Raw genomic sequence first — 7,986 nt, 5'->3', positions numbered from 1 at the left:
TTGCCCAGACACTTAGCACAGTCCCAGGCTCATTGCTCTGCCCGTCTGTTTCGCTGCCATCTCCTCTGCGCTGGTGTGGGGCAGGCAGGTCCTCCCTGACCACCCTGCTCCTCCCCATGCCACCAAGCTCCTGTAAAGGTGGCAGGCAGGGGCACGCCAGGGTCACCCAGCCATGGGCCTGCCAAACTGGTCTCGGCACCCACAGGCTGCTGGAGCAACACATCCCGCATTCCTCTACTCCTCCTCACCAGTTTTCCCCAACGTAAAGGCTTTTAGCTTTGGCTTTTGGAGCCATCAGAGGAGCCAGGATGGCAGGTACAGCATCCCAGCTGGGGTGCAGAGGAGAGGGCTGCATCATGACAGGCTCTTTTTAGGAAAATAGTGCCCACAAGGTGATGAATCTTACACTGCCAATCTCTTTGCAACAAGCCAAGTCTCCAGAGCCTCACTGCCAAGCAGCATGGGAAATCATCCCACCATAGCCAGAGAGAAGCCGAGCTGCTCCTCTAGACATGTGGAGGCAAAGATCAAACAAGACTCACTTGGAAACCTCAGCAAAAGTGTGCCAGAGGACACAAAGGATGTCCAGGCCAAGCCAAAGCTGCAGCCCTGCCATCGCTGGCTCCTGGAGAGAGCTGGGCTGAGCCAGGGCCCCAGCAGCTCCGTCTGCCCAGCTGCTGGAGTGGAGCACGGTGTGCCAGCAATTTGTTTTGTATCCACACTTTCAGGCTGAAAAAGCCAGGGGAAACCTGCAGATGAGAAGTTTGCATGAAAATCCTGTCAGCTGAGCACCCATCTGCTGACAGTGCTTTGTCGCCAGCATCCTGCCCCATCAAGACACTCAGGTGTCACTTTCAGACGGGCTTTGCAGCGGTTTTCCTTTTATTTCAGGTCTTTTTACCTGCAACAGATTCTACACCAAATGCCTGGAAGCACTGCTGTGAAAGCATGTATTGGGGAATGCTCTTTTGTCACTTATTCTGGTTTTCTTTCTATTTTTTGCTTGTTACTGCCAGTGCAGGCTCTTAAAATAACTGGCTACTTTAAAATGTGTTCCTTTGTTCCCTGGCTGAGCACTGCGGTGCCATCTGGAGAGGGAGGGAGGTGAAGTGTCAGGGCACTGAGGAGAGTTTTAAAGGAGGTTTGTGGTGATGGGGACAGCATGTTAAACCCCAGATCCTTCGAGCTGCCCTGTCCCTCGCTGCTGGCAAGGCCCCATGCTGTGGGTTTTCCCGAGGAAGCACTGAGTTTGCAGGTTCTCAGCTGGCACCTACACCACCACCCAACCCTCATTCAAGGGGGCAGCCATGGGTCTGCATCCCAGCTTTGCAGTCTGCCAGCAGGTTGCCCACATCCCTGGCGACTGTTGGCAGTCCCCCCAGCTGTGGAACCTTGCCCTCAGGGCTCCCCCTTTCCCACCATCTCTTCTGCAGACTTTTTAAACCATGAAAGCTCCCTAGCACTGGAAGGGAGAGAGGCGACGGAGGCTGCACAGCTCCCTTGACCCCAGTTAGTGCGGGAAAGAGCAAAATTGGTTAGGAACTGGGAGCCAGCCCTGGTAGAGGTGATAGCTGAGTCTGGGCTTATCCTTCCTGAGCTGAGTGCCAGAGCAGCGGATGCAAATCCTGGGCAGGCTGGACGCTGCCTGGCACTTCTCCAAACGCCTTCATCCTCGGGCACCCCAGGAATGTGGCATGGCGGGGAGAGGGGATCCCTGCAGCCGGGAGGGATGGGGGAGCACAGCCGGCTGGGGCACTGGCAGCAGGCTGGGCTCCATCGCCCTCAAGGCACTGGGGCTGGGTCAGAGCCCAGCTTGGAAGCGCTATGTCAGAGACTTGTGCCATGCCTGGGCACGTCCCCGCTTTGTTTATTCCTTCAGCTTATTATTTTGTTTGACTATTTATTCCTGGCTGCCTTTTTCTCACGGTGGCTGTGTTTATTTAGCACGGCTAGCCTGGAGCCCGCCGGGCTCACACACTGCTGCTGAGCAGAGCCATAACCCTGGCGCAGCAAGTTCAGCGACGGAAACCCTACGCTGAGGTTTCCCCAAGGGCCTGGTGATGTGTTTGCAGTGGGTGGGATGGTGTTTCAAGGGGACAGTGGGCAGCAGATAACAGGGTATAGGAGGGTGGTCATGTGTGCTTGGTGCTGTTAATGTTACCAGCATGCAGCCACACCAAAGGGCTTCAGCACCTGCATGCCTTCCCACCACACACCCCTGCGGGGCCAGGGCTGCTGCACCACGTGGAGAAACTCTGAGCGGGAAGGAGACAAGTTTGGAAAGCGTGAGGGTGGCCCATGAAGTGGTGCCACCTCCTTGCCATCAGTAGTGCTCCTCAGGGACCCCGTCCCCACCAACCCCTCAAGGTCCCAGGTGGTCCCTGAGCCTGTCCCCCCACGGTATCAGGGTGATGTGGAGATGCCAGCACACTGTCAGCCCTCCTCCCAGCCCTGGCCTGCCCCTCCATTCCCAGGCCCCATATGACATTCCCTGTGGTGGAAGCCCCTGAGGACCCAAAACACTGGATCCTCTCGATGCTGAGGATGTGGCTGCGGCTGGGGGCTGGGGAGCCATGGCAACCCGGCAAAGATGGGGGTTTCCATGGCAACAGGAGGCACAGCATCCGGAGCTGGCTTTGGGCAAGGGATGCTCCAGGTGGGGTGGGAAGCAGGACCAGGGTACCCCTGAGGCTGGGGGATCCCAGGAGAGCAAACAGCTCTGCAGAACATGAAGTGTCAAGCGAGACCTCTTGGCTTTTTGCAGCCAAGAGAGTCTGCTGAGCACCTCTGCATGCTTCAGATATGAGCATGAACCCCACATATCTCATCACCCCACTTGGGGGTCACTATCCCCCACTTGGGAGTGGCTTTTCTGGGTCAAGCTGAGGTACAGGGCAGGATTCAGCTTCTAAATCCTCTGTTTGCTCCCCATGACTAAGGTAGGCACTGGGCTATCCCAGCTCAGGGCCAGGCATGCCAAAAGTGTCTGCACGAGTATTTCAGCTGCATCCCCTTAAAATGCCACTAATGAGACCAGGCTGCTAATTCCGTGGCCGGTAGTTAGCGATGGGCTGGGGGAGGACCCCACCATGGGGCATCAACAGTTGACATCCCTGCCTTGGCCGTCAGCCGCATGGCCACCCGCTCACAAGCTCATCCCACTGTGCCCTATCCCACAGTGCCCCATCCTGCCACAGGGCTGGGAGGTAGCAAGGGAAAGGGGGTGATGAGAGGCAGCAGGAGGAAATGGGCCTCCCAGCCGGGAAGCATCCAGGAGAGTTAAATTTGCCAGACACCAACGGTGCTTTTGATAGAGACTGAGGGGCAGTTTGCTGTCCACAGGCACCCACACCTCCCAGCAGCTAGGGCCAAGCCTCAGCCCCTGGCCCTAGAACCTATGCCACCTGCTCCCCTGGTGCTGTCCTGGCAGAGCTGGAGCCACAAGAGACCAGACACCTCCTTTCCCTTTTGGACCTAGCGGGCTGTGGAGCAGCAGGGGAAAGGCAGAAACTGATTCTACTTTAATTTTTACATAGCATTTGTTAGCATCTGATGAGAAAGGGCTAATTCAGAAGTGGACAGTGTCACCTGGACAGCATCAGCACGGTTGCAACATGTACCCTGCAACATGCACCCTGCGGCAGACAGAAGGGGCCAGATCTGCAAACACACAAACCTCATCGGATTTTTCCTGGGGGCTCATCCCCAGTGCAGCAATCAGCCCAGGAGCCAGGTTTCCAGCCACCCTTTCCCCACCGTACCTCCCAGGGCTCCAGCACCCGACGGCTGGGCCCTTTCCCCCTGCAGAAATGGTGGCTGAGCTCTCCTGCAAGCACGCACCAGCAAATGGGGCTGGCGGCCAGTGGCAGGCGTCCGCAGCGATTCCACCCTGGAGCTTGTGGCTGGGTTTTATATTCTAAGCCTGCTTCAAACTTTGCATTGGGAGAAGTGATTTGTCTGCAAATATTATGTGGTTAAAATAAATGCAGAGAATTTTAATCCTGGGAATTTGGAAAGTAGGAGATTTAAAATAACAAAACCCTTTCATATGGCACTTAATCCAAAATTAGCTGGGTTTTAAGTTTTACAGGGGTAGATGATGATTCCTCGGACACTTCCCGCTCAGTGTGGGAGATGGGGGCTCCCCACACCACTAAAGAAGGGGCAATGAGGGCTGCAGGATGGGTTCTCCCGGCTGCACCATGCTGTGGCCATGCCAGGGTGGTGCCTGAGCACTCTTTTTTTTTTGTTGACATGGAATGGATCTCCCACAGCTACTTAAGGTTTTAATTGCCCTGTGATTAAAGTTTTCATTACTAAGCAATTAGCACCTGAAATTTTAAGTGCTGAAGTGTTTAACTGCATCCTGAAGCTGCCAGAGGTGAGGGGTGGTGGATGTGTGTGGGATGGGAGAGGGTTTTGAAGTGGGGACCCAGGAGTGGCAGGAGGTGGCCGCCTTGCCGGGGCCCAGCCGGGCTGGCACGGGCGCTGCCGGGCGCCCCAATCCCTCTGACAGCGCCAAGAGCCCGGCGGCACGGGAAGAAGCGCCCGGAGCGGTGAGGGCCCAGGGAGCCTGGGAAGGAGACAGGCTGGAGCCGGCGCTGACCCGGCGGGAAAAGCACCGGCTGGGCGAGCTGGCAAACAGCGGCACTCCCTGCCCTGGGAACGGGGCAATGGGGCCATCCAGGGTCCCCCTTGTGCTGGGGTGGCACAGGGGCCCCCATCAGCTGCATGGTACCTGATGCCTGCCCAGGTGTTGCCCCTCTGTGTGCTGCCCTTTGGACAGGGGGCATGGAGATGTCACAACGGCCCCACTGCAGCGGTACCCAGCCCAGAAACAGAGGGGATTTCCCCACCCTGGCTTCATATCCCCTGCATAGCTGTGTTCCTGGTAAGCTTGCAACGGAGGCCTCTTGCAGGGCTTTTTTATCCCATGCCCTCAGTGCCACCCTTAAAACACACGTCCCCATATCTATCTCACAGTGATGCACTCTGGGGGCTCGCTGCCTGGTGAGGAATGAACTCCCTTCTGTTTGTTTTAAAACTCTTGCTGGGTAATTTCATTTGATGCCCCTTAGATCTTCTGAGAAAACAGGGATAATTGTTCCCTAATCACCTACTCCTTATTAAGTTGCAGCTGAGGTTGCTGCATACAAGTGAGGGGAGGGGACAGGTTTTGTGGGTACACCTATGAGCATGGCCATGGCTTGAAACACACTGTGCGTGTGTTGGTGTGAGGAACAACCATCACTGGAATGCGCTGGGGCTGTGTTTGGAAGCAGGGAGTGAAAATCAGGCTTTCTCCAGCGGGATGGGGCCTCTGGGTAGGAAATCTCTCGGACAGAGGGCTGGGCCAGGAGGTTTGTCCTCTGGATATCCATGGCCATTGCTGCTTTTCAGGAGTTTTCTTTTGTCTCTTTTAACATGTCCTGCTGCTCCTGGTCTGCCCAGGAATGCCTCATGGAGACACCATGGGCACCACAGCTTTGCTATGCTGGCTGGAGGGTTTTCTGAGGCAGAGCATCACTAGCTCAGGTCAGTGCTGCAGCCGCACTCCCCTGCATACCTTACAGACCTGCCTTTTGCCTCTCAGCACATCTCTGCTCACATCATGTCAACACAGTCCCTGTAACAGCCCTGTCCAGCTCCAGCCATCACTCCAAGGTGCTGGGGAGGTGTTGGTGCAGGGGACTGGGGCTGACTCTTGTGTGTGTGTGTGCAGGGATATTGTGGAGCTGGGAGATGCCCATGTTTCTATGGGCATGTGTGTCACCCCAGCCACAGCATCAGCCCATTCTCTAGGGGCCACAGCAGCACCGTCCTCAGCACCAAGCCCTTGCACAAGGAGGTGGGTTGGTGTTATAGAGCCAGCCTCTGCCAGCAAATACCACACAGTTACCACAGCTATTTCCTATTGTGCAGGCGCTGGAACCCTGCCAGTGCTGCTTCGCAGGTCGCCTGCCAGCTGTGACACCCAGGCAGTGACCCAGCGCTCCCAGGCCAGCTACCTGCACCAATCCTGCCCCGGACACCCTCACCTGGGACTGCAGCACAGGGTATGAGGGCTTGTGGAGCGGTCCACCACCAGCACCAGCTTGGCAGAAGCAAGTGGGGGCTCATTAATGACAGTGTGAGGGGAGAGAGACAATTATACAGAGCATGCTCACCCTGCCCCTGCCCCCGGCTCCGTGCTACAGTTTCTCATCCTTTTCTGAGATAAAGTCCTTTTGGGCTGAAATTTGCCAGGCATGGCTTGGCTCCAAGGAGAATTCTTGGAGAAAGTTTAAGTAAAATCGGTTCAGCCATTTTTGAGTTATTCAAGTGTGAATAAGCAATTTCCCCATGTGCTTCGTTCAGAAATTTTGTGCTTGGGTAACTCAGGGCTCTGGAATCGCAGAATAAACGAGGTTTCTGCATCTTGCTAAGCCGGCAGGCTTTGGCTGCAGGGGTTGTATGGTGTCTCTGCAGGGAAGGTTTCCTGGGAGTGATTTCATGGGGAAACAGCAAATCTTCCCACCCTGAGTATGGTCCTTGGTTAAGTTTCTTGCCCTGGTGTCTCTGTCAACCCCCGCCACTGTCCTTCCCTGCTGACAAAGCACCTTACCCCAGCACGTGTTAACAGTGCCGGCTTTGTCACTCACTTGTCTGCTGCATCTGCTTGAGTGCCAGTGTGTCCAAACCAACAACTTCTGCTTCTTTGCTCAAACTTTGATATTTTTCACCAGCGCAGCCCCCTTTATGCTGCTTTGCTCCCCAACCACTTCCTTTTACCTGGAAAGAACACCACCCCGCTTTCTGCTTCTCCTGTGCTTTGCAGAGATTTACCACAGTCACATGTCATGTCCCATCTTAAATTAGCACACTGGCTCTCTTGAGCGTGGCTTTCCCCTTCCAGAACTGTGCCTAGGGGTGTTGGGGTGCTGTGGCAGCCTTCAGAGCACAGTGTCCTGGCTGAGGACCCCTGCAGCTCAGGCCGGGGCTACAGCTACACAATGAGGGAATTTCTGGAGCAGGGGCACTATGGCATGGTGCTGCTTGCAGATGGCAGGTGGCCACAGCGGGGAAGCCCAGGTGGCTGTGCCACAGGAGCAAGGCCATGGGGTGCTGCGCCCAGCCTTGCATCCCACTACCCCTGGGCCTGCCGGGGTTACCGGCCACCCTGGGGACCAGAGGCATCAGCACACCCCAAAATCATGGACTTGGGGGATTTTGCTAAGCCTAAACCCAGGCTCCCCAGGCATCTGAGGAGGAGATGTGCAGTGCAGAGTGCCAGGATGGGTCACAGCCCATGTCCCGTGCCTGGCACAGCACGGATGTCTGTCCTGAAGGATGTGGTAATGCTGGTTCTGGCCACAGGGACAGTGTGTGTGTGCACACACCCCCAAGAGAGCAGAATCTGTCCCACACAGGGCCCCAAAACCTGCCCCATGGCAATGGCAGGAGAGAGGGGGAAGAAGACTGAGACACCCACAGGCTCAAGAAGCCATGGCTGTGTGCACAGTAGCTGGCACCACCTCCACAAGGAGTGTGGTGGGGAAGGCACCCCGACTGGGTGAAGTAGGTGTTGGAGGGGGGGATCACTGCAGGGTGCTGTCTGTATGGTATCACTCTGGCCGGGATCCCAACACTCAGCCCAGTCACCGTGGTGGGAATCATAGTGTGGTGGGGATGGGTTGGGATGTGGTACTGTGGGATGAGATGGGTTGCATGGGTTGAGCTGGCACAGAATAAGGGGAGTTGGGTTGAGACAGAGTGGGATGCATGAGACGATGGGATGGCATGGGACAGTAGAAGATGGGACAGCAGAAGATGGGACAGCAGCGGGTGGCACAGGTAAACCAGACTGTCAGCTCTGGGGCGCAGAGGGGTCCATGGGTCCGTCAGCTCACACACTCAGAGGCTCACGCGCTCACCCGCACCCGGGAAGAGGGGGCAGGGCGGGCTTGGGGCTGAGGGGCAAGCCGGGAGTGCGGCCCCTTTAAGAGC

Source organism: Psittacula echo (assembly GCF_963264785.1).
Source record: "Psittacula echo genome assembly, chromosome: 7".
NCBI classification, from domain to species: Eukaryota; Metazoa; Chordata; class Aves; order Psittaciformes; family Psittacidae; genus Psittacula; species Psittacula echo.
The sequence above is the reverse complement of the archived record's forward strand: the minus strand, read 5'-3'. Positions refer to the sequence as shown.